Source organism: Schistocerca gregaria, chromosome 11, assembly GCF_023897955.1.
Source record: "Schistocerca gregaria isolate iqSchGreg1 chromosome 11, iqSchGreg1.2, whole genome shotgun sequence".
NCBI lineage: Eukaryota > Metazoa > Arthropoda > Insecta > Orthoptera > Acrididae > Schistocerca > Schistocerca gregaria.
The window spans coordinates 145684601-145696923 of NC_064930.1; the positions used below are offsets into that span (position 1 = coordinate 145684601).

General features: G+C 44.7%; 1 protein-coding gene across 2 annotated transcripts in view; it reads left to right on the forward strand.

Moving 5' to 3' along the window:
• Nucleotides 1–7675: 7675 nt before the first annotated feature.
• The window catches only part of LOC126295236 (translation initiation factor IF-2-like), a 284906-nt gene continuing 280258 nt past the window's right edge, over nt 7676–12323 (forward strand). The window contains exon 1 of one of the 2 annotated variants that reach the window (XM_049987586.1): nt 7676–8039. The gene's annotated coding sequence lies outside the window, so the exon portion shown is untranslated. The remainder of the gene's footprint in view (nt 8040–12323) is intronic. The other variant, XM_049987585.1, reaches the window with a different exon arrangement.

Sequence of the window (12323 nt, forward strand, 5' to 3'; positions counted from 1 at the left end):
GGTTCGTCCGACAATGTGTCAATCCTCATTTCAGTGCAAATGTTCTCTTTACGGATGAGGCTTCATTCCGACGTGATCAAATTGTAAATTTTCGCAGTCGACATGTGTGGGCTGACGAGAATCCGCACGCAATTGTGCAATCACGTCATCAACACAGATTTTCTGTGAACGTTTGGGCAGGCATTGTTGGTGATGTCTTGATTGGGCCCCACGTTCTTCCACCTACTCTCAATGGACCATGTTACCATGATTTCATACGGGATACTCTACCTGTGCTGCTAGAACATGTGCCTTTACAAGTACGACACAACATGTGCTTCATGCACGATGGAGCTGCTGCACATTTCAGTCGAAGTGTTCGTACGCTTCTCAACAACAGATTCGGTGACCGACGGATTGGTAGAGGTGGACCAATTCCGTGGCCTCCACGCTCTCCTGACCTCAACCCTCTCGACTTTCATTTACGGAACATTTGAAAGCTTTTGTCTTCGCAATCCCGGTACCAAATGTAGAGACTCTTCGAGCTTGTATGTGGACGGCTGTGATACAATACGCCATTCTCCAGGTCTGCATCAGTGCATCAGGGATTCCGTGCGACGGAGGGTGGATCCATGTATCCTCGCTAACGGAGGACATTTTGAACATTTCCTGTAACAAAGTGTTTGAAGTCACGCTGGTACGTTCTGTTGCCGTGTGTTTCCATTCCACGATTAATGTGATTTGAAGAGAAGTAATAAAATGAGCTCTAACATGGAAAGTAAGCGTTTCCGGACACGTGTCCACATAACATATTTTCTTTCTTTGTGTATGAGGAATGTTTGCTGAAAGTTTGGCGGTACCTTTTTGTAACACCATGTATAACTCTAAACCTGGCAATATATTTACAATTTCCAGCCGATATTTTTATAGACTGGCATGTAAACATTTTTCTTTCGATACATCTATAATTTTTGTCCATATATATAGGGCCCATATCGATATTTTTTAAATATCTATACAGGGTGTAAATTTTAAGTTGTTAAATTAGAATAACTAGAAAAATAAGCTTCACACGAGAAAATGTGTAGAATCCTAAGTTGATTATTATCGAGGGGGACATCTGCTGGTGCTTAAATTAGCCCACCACCCCAAGCCCCTGGGGGTGAGGTGGAGCAACTTCAAAATTTCAAATGGGAACCCCCATTTTTTATTGCAGAATCAAATTTTACATAAAAAACTATGTATATTTTGTCTTAAACATTTGTTCTGATTCTTGGTAGTTGGTGCTCTAATTCAAGAAAATCCATGTTCACATTTTTGTGTGGAAAATAGTTACGGATAAATAAAAAATACTTATTTACTTCGAAAATTTTGATTCGCCAAACCTTAAACTCTCCCTCTCTCCCCGTAGGATGGGGTTTGGGAGAGGGGAATTAGAGTTTTACAAGTGTTGACCCACATACTGTATTAATTTTTTCCGCAGATTCAGATAAGTTTTGTTTGTTTCGTGGTCATGAGGCTGCATAACTTTTAACTATCAAACCCCACCCTATGGGGAGAGAGGGAGAGTTTTAGTTTCAACGAATCAAAATTTACAAAGTAAATAAGTATTTTTTATTCATTCGTAACTATTTTCCACGCAAAAATTACAGCATAGATTTTCTTGAATTACAGTGCCAACTAACAAGAATCAAAACAAATGTTTAAGACAAAATGTGAGTAATTTTTATGTAGAATCTGATTGTGCAATAAAAAATGGGAGTTTCCATTTCAAATTTTAAAGTTGCCTCCTGCCTCACCCCCAGGGGGCTGGGGTGGCGGGCTAATTTTAGCATCAGCAGATGTCCCCCTCGATAACAATCAACTTAGGATTCTACACATTTTTTCGTGTGAAGCTTATTTTTCGAGTTACTCTGGTTTGTCAACTTAAAATTTACACCTTGTATATAGGATTCCCAATAGTTTTAGAAGTTTCAACGGTTTGTAAATGGTAGAGCGCAGCAATCAGTCGTCGTTTTTTCTTGCAGGTTTTGTTACGCAAATCCATATTTCGGCTAGTGCCTAGCCGTTATCAGTGGACTATTTTTTAATGCCGATGCATTTTAGTTCCCTGTTGTTCGGGCGTCTGTAACAGTTCTTTGAATACTACTCAAGTACAACTGTGACGGACGCCCGAACAACAGGGAACTAAAATGCATCGACATTAAAAAATAGTCCACTGCTAATGGCTAGGCACTAGCCGAAATCTGGATCTGCGTAACAAAACCTGCAAGAAAAAACGACGACTGATTGCTGCGCTCTATCATTTACAAATTACATAACAGTCGCTGAGTGCACTCACATTCCTAACGGCAGGTAACCTGATGACTTTCAGCAGTTTTTAATGTCTACCTGTTCCTGAGAAAAAGGTATCGTAACAAACGGACGCACAGGCAGAGAGTCAGACAATAAAGAAAAAAAAATATTTTCCATGTGATATAAATAAAAGTTCACAGTTTTCGGATTTTCCCCTTTGATTCTACTGTGAAAAATTTAATCTTGCGAAATTTCTTAAGTCTAGGCCTACGGAAAGCACTCTATAGGTTTTGTTGGAGTTTGGGAGTGTCAAAGTAGGTGACATAAATGGCGGTATCTTTTGACTGATTTGACTTAGTGGCGTTATCTTTTTTTTTTTTGGCCACCTAGGGACCGTAGCATGTAACACAAATTTCAAGCCAATACATCTACCTGTCCGTCAGAAAAAAACGCATCCAGAAATAATATATAGCAGAGGAATTAGAGACTTTTGTACACCTTTTACAGTCAGGAGAGGAAACTCTCAAAAATTCTCAATAATTATCTAGACTGTGATTGATTCATTTCCTTAAATGTTTGTCCCGTAAGTAATAACTATAGTAAATCTATAAATATATTCAACCTTTCCTTCATTCATCTCAGTAGTTGCAAGGAAATTGTATGAGAGTGGAATATAAGGCATAATCTTTGCTATCTACACACATGAAAAAAAGTTTTGCATCACCTCGGTTCCGAGAGTTTCGGAACCTGTACGGAAAACTGGAAACGTAAACATCATTTCCGCCTCATGAAAACCACACATTGCATGTTGTACCACCAAACAGCGAGACCTTCAGAGGTGGTGATCCAGATTGCTGTACACACCGGTACCTCTAATACCCAGTAACACGTCCCCTTGCACAGATGCATGCCTGTAATCGTCGTGGCAGACTATCCTCAACTTCATCAAGGCTCTGTAGGTCCAGACTGTCCCACTCCTCCATGGCGATTCGGCGTAGATCCCTCAGAGTGGTTGGCGGGTCACGTCGTCCATAAACAGCCCTCTTCAATCTATCCCAGGCATCTAGAACGAAATTTTCACTCTACAGCGGAGTGTGCGCTAATACGAAACTTCGTGGCAGATTAAAACTGTGTGCCGGACCGAGACTCGAACTCGGGACCTTTGCCTTTCGCGGGCAAGTGCTCTACTACCTGAGCTACCCAAGCACGACTCACGCCCCGTCCTCACAGCTTTAATTCCGCCAGTACCTCGTCTTCTACCTTGGAGACTTCACAGAAGCTGTCCTGCGAAACTTGCAGAACTAGCACTCCTGGAAGAAAGTATCCTAGGCGTGTTCGATAGGGTAAAGCCTGAACACGTTGCCTCCGAACACGGATCCGACAATTTTCTGGTTGAAGGCATATGCGACACTCATCAGTGAAGATAACGGGATGCCAATCCTTAGCCGTGCATTCGGCGTGATGTTGGGCCCATCTGTACCGCGCTGCACGGTGTCGTGGTTGCAAAGATGGACCTCGCCACGGACGTCGGGAGTGAAGTTGCGCATCGTGCAGCCTACTGCACACAGTTTGAGTCGTAACACGACGTCCTGTGGCTGCACGGAAATCATTATTCGACATGGTGGCGTTGCTGTCAGGGTTCCTACGAGGCATAATCCGTAGGCAGCGGTCATCCACTGCAGTAGCAGCCCTCGGGCGGCCTGAGCGAGGCATGTCACCGACAGTTCCTGTCTCTCTGTATCTCCTCCGTGTCCGAACAACATCGCTTAGGTTCACTCCGAGACGCCTGGACACTTCCCTTGTTGAGAGACCTTACTGACACGAAGTAACAACGCGGACGCTATAGAACCGCGGTATTGACCGCCTAGCCATGATTGAACTCCAGACAAGACGAGCCGTGTACCTCCTTCCTGTTGGAATGACTGGAGCTGATCGCCTGTCGGATCCCCTCCGTCTGATAAGCGCTGCTCATGCACGGTTGTTTACATCTTTGGGGGGAGGGGGGTGGGTGGGTTAGTGACATCTCTGAAAACTCACAGGTACTGTGTCTGTGATGCATTATCCCCAGTCAGCGTCTATCTTCAAGATTTCTGGCAACCGGGGTGATGCAAAACTTTTTTTGGTGTGTGTATAATAAAGTAATACCTGAAAGAAGATGCAAAAATATTTATTCACATGTTCATAACGAAATGTTATCAACTTGTATTGCAGAGATTGGCATCTTACTTTAAATCTTCAGACATGTAAAACTGTGCACTTCAGAAAACGAAGAAAATGCAGTATTCTGTGACTATAATATCACTTAGTTGGCCAGCTCATACAAATACCACAGTGTAACAGTTTCTAGGGATATGAAATGGAATGCTCACATAGGTTCAGTCGTGGGTAAAGCACTTGGTAGACTTGGATTTATTGGCAGAAAAATGGGGGAAATCTAGAATATTGCTCAAGTGTGTGGGACCCGTACCAAATAAGGGCTACCGAGTGATATCGGACCTATACAGAGAAGGGTAGCACGAATGGCCACAGGTAGGTTTAATCCGTGGGAGAGTGTCACAGAGATACTGAAGGAGCTCAGTCGGAAGACTCTTGAAGACAGACGTAAACTGTTCTGAGAAAGTCTATTGACAAGGTTCCGTGAACCGGCTTTAAATGATTACTCGACGAATATACTATAATCCCCTACGTATCTTCAACTAGGGATCTCGAGGGTAAGATTAGAATAATTACTGCACGCGCAGTGGCATTCGAAAGATCATTCTGTCCGAGCTCCATACGTGAATGGAGCATCTCACGGTGGGTTGCTAAGTGTAAATGTAGGTGTAGATCCATGACAACGAATTCAAGGCGACGGACTGCTGCTAGATATTGGAGCGCTCTTGTGTGGTCTGGCGCTCGCATGCTGAAGGATAGGGTGTCCCATGTCTGAAAGAACTGTTCGAATTCGTGGAACTCCATTACGGCACGCTGTTTCTCGCGCACCACCGTACTTAACTAGCAAAAGGCGTACTGCGAAAAAACGTTTTCCCATTTCTGCTTTTCAACTGATGATTTAAACAGTCAGTCATGTCACTGATTGCAGTTATAACTGAAAATTTTACGTAAATTATGTAAACATTAAGCGCCGTAAAAATTCCAAGTAATGCTAAGCGTTTCAAGAAATTCGAAGATTTATGTCTTCTGATTGCACCATAAACACAGAGCATGGGGGCAAGACGAGTTGAGTAAAACAGACATCACATACTGTGTACGTACACGGTAAAAGACCCCAAGAACATCTTAAAGTTAGAATCTATTTTAAAAAAATTGAAAGGCCCATCGACAATAAGCTTTGGCAAAGACGTTAACTATATGAAGGCGTGGTAAGGCGCAGACAAATGAAAAAGAAAGTCATTCACTTTTCCTTGTACATGCTTTTGTTTCTCACACGTAGAAGTTTCTGTTAGGGTGTGCGGCACCAACTATGACGGACTACGAGTGTTTTGTATCGTATACGTTGCGAAATAAGAGAAGATTTGATATCAGCATCAAGTATTTTTTATTGAAGTGACGTGGAATCAAGTAACGACGAAATTCTTATTTTTGACAAGCAATGGTGTCCTTGAACTTCGCTGCCTGCATCTACAATTCAAATGTAAGAGAGGAGGTCCGATTAGCCAAAAATCGTACGAGCACTACATTTCTACACTACTGGCCATTAAAATTGCTACACCAAGAAGAAATGCAGATGAAAAACGGATATTCGTTGGACAAATATATTATACTAGAACTGACACGTGATTACGCAATTTGGGTGACAAATCAGTACCCAGAACAGCCACCTCTGGCCGCAATAACGGCCTCGATACGTCTGGGCATTGAGTCAAACAGAGCTCGGATGGCGTGTACAGGTACAGCTGCCCGTGCAGCTTCAACACGATACCACAGTTCATCAAGAGTAGTGACTGTCATATAGTGACGAGCCAGTTGCTCGGCCACCATTGACCAGGCGTTTTCAGTTGGTGAGAGATCTGCAGAACGTGCTGGCCAGGGCTGCAGTCGAACATTTTCTGTGTCCAGAAAGGCCCGTACAAGACCTGCAACATGGGGTCGTGCATTATCCTGCTGAAATGTAGGGTTTCGCAGGAATCGTATGAAGGGTAGAGCCACGGGTCGTAACATATCTGAAATGTAACGTCCACTGTTCAAGAGTGCCGTCAATGCGAACAGGAGGTGACCGAGACGTGTAAGCAATGGCACCCCATACCATCATGCCGGGTGATACGCCAGTATGTGATGGCGAATAGACGCTTCCAATGTGCGTTCACCGTGATGTCGCCAAACACAGAAGAGACCGTCGTGATGCTGTAAACAGAACCTGGATTCATCCGAAAAAATGACGTTTTGGCATTTGTGCACCCAGGTTCGTCGTCGAGTACACCATCGCAGGCGCTCCTGTCTGTGATGCAGCGTCAAGGGTAACCGCAGCCACGGCCTCCGACCTGTTAGTCCGTGCTGCTGCAAACGTCGTCGAACTGTTCGTGCAGATGGTTGTCGTCTTGCAAACGTCCCCATCTGTTGACTCAGGGATCGAGACGTGGCTGCACGATCCGTTACAGCCGTGCGGATAAGATGCCTGTCATCTCGACTGCTAGTGATAAGAGGTCGTCGGGATCCATCACGGCGTTCCGTATTACCCTCCTTAACCCACCGATTCCGTATTCTGCTGACAGTCATTGGATCTCGACCGACGCGAGCAGCAATGTCGCGATACGATAAACCACAATCGTGATAGGCTACAATCCGACCTTTATCAAAGTACGCATTTCTCCTCCTTACACGAGGCATCACAACGATGTTTCACCAGGCAACGCCGGTCAACTGCTGTTTCTGTACGAGAAATCTGTCGGAAACTTTCCTCGTGTCAGCACGTTGTAGGTGTCACCACCGGCGCCAACCTAGTGTGAATGCTCTGAAAAGCTAATAATTTGCGTATCACAGCATCTTCTTCTTGTCGCTTAAACTTCGCGTCTGTAGAACGTCATCTTCGTGCTGTAGCAATTTTAATGGCCAGTAGTGTATTTTGTATTATTATAACACAATGCGACACCTAAGTATGTACTGTAGTTCATTTAAAAAAATAGAATATCAACTCCGGAAGGGCGCAGTGTTGTGCCAGAAAAAACAGAGCTGTGTATTAGTGTTTAAATCATTGGATGAACGTGTAGTTAAGCCGATAGCGCGGTAACTCTCCTGGTTATCCGACTGTTTGTTTACCGAGTTCGCTTTTTCTCCGGCCCGTCTCTGAGCGATAGCGCACCCGCGGAATTCGCCGTCGGATCTTTGCGCGTTTGCCAGTTCGGCCTGGGAGTTTCTTTTTTCCGTATCGCGCGCGCTTGCCCGCAACAGAGGCGCCTAGTTGCCGGGAGCGCCGCGCGGCGGCAGCACGGTCGGCGCGCCGACAGTCGCTTGTCTCAGCCAGGATTGCAAGAGTGAGCAATGGCCAACGGTTCGCAGAGTCGCCAATTCAGTTCGTACGTCCCGTTCGGTGCGTGTGCGTGTAGTTGGTCGTGAGTGCGTGGTGCGTTCGGTCCATTTCGCGAATGCGGGCGCATGTGCGGTGTGCGCGAAGCAGCGGCTGCTGGGATCTGGCCTGTTAACCTAAGCGGGGCCGCGTTAACCTCAACTGCCAGCAGGAAGAAGAGGAGAAAGAAATAATACCGTGAGCGGAGCTGGGGCTATTTCACCTGGGGAAGGCAGCATGCTGAATCTCAGAGCTGACCACGGTAAGCGTCGTACCTCTCTGTAATTTATAATTATGTCCACAGTTCGAAAACCCCATAACCTTCATATCACTTTGTTTCATTCATTTTTTTTATTTTGTTGGTATTAATAGTATCAGAAGTGCACTCGAAAACTGTAGTGAGTAATCAGACGGAGATAATTCACTCGTTATCAACAATAGTGACCGAAAGCCACATTATACTGACCAGATAACTGTCTCCAGGTACTGCACAGAAGTGTTGCATGTTCGTTAGCTATTTCGGCTCGAAGCTATCCATACAGATACATAATCTGAGAACCTTTCTACTTTTAAGACAGTACTGTAAATTCTGAATGTCCATATCTAGTTACTTTATTTTTGTGACTCTATTGACACAACTTTGCCCCGGCATAAATTGCTGTTTTTATTTGCACAGCTGACAAAAGTGCAATGAATGTTAATCAAAACTTTCTCGCCATTTCGTGTTAGCTCTGGTGCCTATTGGTCTGTAATAACTTGAAGACTGTCTAAAGTCATATATAGGCTACCATCCATAACCAGCATATTCTGGGAAAAATTCTGAAAAAAAAATTGTTCAATATGTAGAAATCCTGTAGTCAAAAATGAACTTCAGAGCGAAAAATTAACTAAACTCATGATTTTCAATGTGCTTTTTTTTTTTTTCTCTCCAAGCACCAGCATTTAGACTGCGGTGCATTTGTGATGATAGATATTTCTGTACCCATTATTTTATCCGCGATGGTTAGTGAAGTATTCTGTTTATTATTGAATCCTGGGTTCACCAGTACAGCCACTCCAATGCTTACTACTTGCGTATCCTGTTGGCTTTGATGACACACCATTCAACACAGTGCCCTTCTAAAACACACACACACACAAACAAATAAAATTTATAAACCATTACAATTTAACGCCACCTTTTGACACAAATATGTCTAATCCCCTGTAGTCGTTGCTATTTATTTTCCCCGAGTCGCTTAGCTTCCCTTGGTGACTGCAGTGTACAGGAAGGTCGATTTGACCTTGACCGTCGACAGTTTATGAAAATGGAAACCGTGGGTCAGTTTTGCAACATTTTCTTTTTACCTCGTAGTGCGATTAAAATGGTAAAATGGTAGTTTTTAGAATGTTCCCATTGCACTGCTAGATATTACTTAAATATTGTGTGTGTGTGTGTGTGTGTGTGTGTGTGTGTGTGTGTGTGTGTGTGTGTTTCAATTAAACTAATACCCGCCTGGGTTCGCTGTACGTTGGTATATGTTGCCGTAATGCTTTTAGATACGGTATGCAATTCTGGGTATCTTAAAGACGGCCAAGTGTTCCGTCGTTCAAGAAGAAAGAACTTGTGCTTTTCAGATACTACGGCAGCTTCGACAACTGTGGAATATGAATGAAACAAATTAAACAGTAAATTGACCACTAAGGTAGGATAAAAAGTGTAATGTAGATATAGTTAGCCAGTGGGCGAAATTTTTTGTTAATCTTTTTATTCTTTTCGACCTCTGTTGATATATACTGGGCTATTGAACGTGATATCACGTAATCGTAAGACTTACGGGAAAGATAGTAGCATAGAATTATGGAATGACAAAAACTAGTTAATCTAATTTGCAGATCTTGGCAAGAGCGATATGACAGTGTCAGTAGTGGGTTTTTATTGACCTAAACAGTTGTGGTGCGATCTAACGTAAGAGTGCCTTTCTCCGGCTACTAAAGTAACAATCAGAAGGGCTAAACTTGGTTGAGAATAAATCAAAATTGCGGCAAGACAGCAACCAACGAGATACCAAGGGGTTATGTCTGACACTTCCCGCACCCCCTCACGCCCCCAATCTTCCGTTCAACGCTGGCAAGGTCTAGGGTGTGATGACAGGCTGGTCTGTAGCGTTGCCCGAGGACTAGGTTAGGCTGAAGGGGGGCAGTTAGCAGTGGCGAGGTACGGTACCGAATAAGTGCCAAATAAAGGTTGCGGTAACAGATTTACATGTAGCTTTGTCCAACGCTTACGTCCGCGCCACATTTCACCGCCGATACATTCGAGCCACTGCCGTTCATGAAACCTGCAAGTAAATTTAGAAGACGTGTTAGATAATGGACTGCTTGACACGTTCACCACGCAGCGTTTGCTCAGGAGCGGGCCCAGAAGGTAATGGCGCAGCTAGCCCCGACTCACAAAGGAAAACACTGCGAAAATAACCACGATTATATTAAACGCTTCATATGTATTGGTGTAATTAATGTTAAAGTTCTAAGTATCTGGAAGTTAGGTGTGAAAGTAACGGTAAATTATTCTCTTAGAAGAAAAGAGGTCGGGGGGGGGGGGGGGGAGGTAGAGAGAACTTGGAAACACGTCTCTCCCTTTCCAGACACGAACCCTTAGACCTTCATTTTTGCATAAAATTCACCTTGAGATCACACATTTTTTCTTCTTTAACCCAGAAATGTTCAGACACTACACAAGTTTCAATGGGATTTTTCATTTGCTTTTCTACCAAATAATAGAAGTTATTCACTTTCCTCATACCAAAGTAACAATTGCATTATGCCTGACAATGTGTTCCCTAACCAACTGTACTGTCAAGTTGTGCCATACGTTATTCCACCTATTCTATTAAATACCTCCTCATTAGTTACTCAATCTACCCAACTAATCTTCAGCATTCTTTAAAAGCTTTCATTCTCCTTGTAATGTAGTAGTTTGTCACCCACTTTCACCACCTCCGTACTGCTCTGTCTACAATTATTTTCAAAAAGGACTTCCCACAGGAATATATTCAGTTAGGTGCAAATAGGGAATTTTCCAGCTACATATTTATTCCAATTCTCTCTGACACTGCCCTCCCCCCCCCCTTCTGTGACACTGCCCTCCCCCCCCCCCTTCTGTGACACTGCCCTCCCCCCCCCCCCCTTCTGTGACACTGCCCTCCCCCCCCCCTTCTGTGACACTGCCCCCCCCCCTTCTGTGACACTACCCTCCCCCCCCCCTTCTGTGACACTGCCCTCCCCCCCCCCTTCTGTGACACTGCCCTCCCCCCCCCTTCTGTGACACTGCCCTCCCCCCCCTTCTGTGAGGGTGTGGGGGGGGGGGGTGTATAGGTTGGACTGTCTATTTTGATGTTTTGGTTGTGCTTTGTTCTTGCCTGAGGTAGGCGAAGTGTTGGGTATTTTTGGGATTAAGGATTTGTATTAGAACTTCGATCTTAGACTTTGTCATCGAAGACCGTCATAGGACCCGTGTGCTTATCACGAGACATGTCATACTGATCTAGGGAGTGCATGAGCTTATTTCCAGATGCGGAAGAGTTCTCATAGAAAGCCCTTGCCAGACCTTGGAATCTTTATCTGAGGAGGGGGATTTCAGCAGTGGCGTGCAAGTCGTCTGTTGGAAACCCATGGGGTAGATGCAGAGCCCTCCTGAAGGTGAGGTTCTGCAGCCTCTGAGGAGTTTGAGGTGCTGCTTAGCTGCATACCCCGAGGCAGGACACTCGTATTCCATTATCGTACATCTGAGTGATAAGTATACATTCACCCCTATCCAGCAGGAGGGGAGCTGGTTGTGTCAAAGACTGGATGTAGCATGGACATTCTGGCACAGACCTTCCTATGTGGGGCTTCCACCGTAGTCTAGAGTCTGCTGAAGTTATGCCGAGATACTTGGAAGATCTGCGCCACGGGATGTTTTCGGTGTATAGCTCTGGTGCATTGAACTGCCTCTGCAGCAGCAATCTGAGCAGCAGTTGGCGCCACAGTGACACAACGAACTGCTGCAAATAGATGACTTCAGGGACAGCTCTGAGCGTGAGACCATGTAGAGAGCATTCCACTGACGCCAAACCACCGCCATTTAAAGACTTCAGTGCTGTCCAGTGAGAGCTAAATGGAGAGCTGGGCGAACGTGTGATGAGTATACTGATGAAAGCTGGTTCTACCTCGGTCTCAGTGATGGCCTCGAGTTGGTTAGGAGGCCAGTTAAGGACCTGCAACCACTATGCTGCATGCTACACACACTGGACCGACGCCTCGTGTTGCCGCCTGGTGTTATGTTCCCTGGGACGGTAGGAGCTCTATGATGGCAATATCGCGTATCCTGACTGCCAATATGGTGATTAGAAATGTTTTGCTGCCATTTGTGAACAGCATTCCAATGGGTGTTTTCCAACAGGATAAGGCTCGCCCACATACCGCCATAGCAACCCAAAATCCTGTACAGAAATTCGACATGTTCTATTGGCCTGGTCAATCACCATATCACCAGTGGATACCGGATTTCATCAGGTGACAGCTC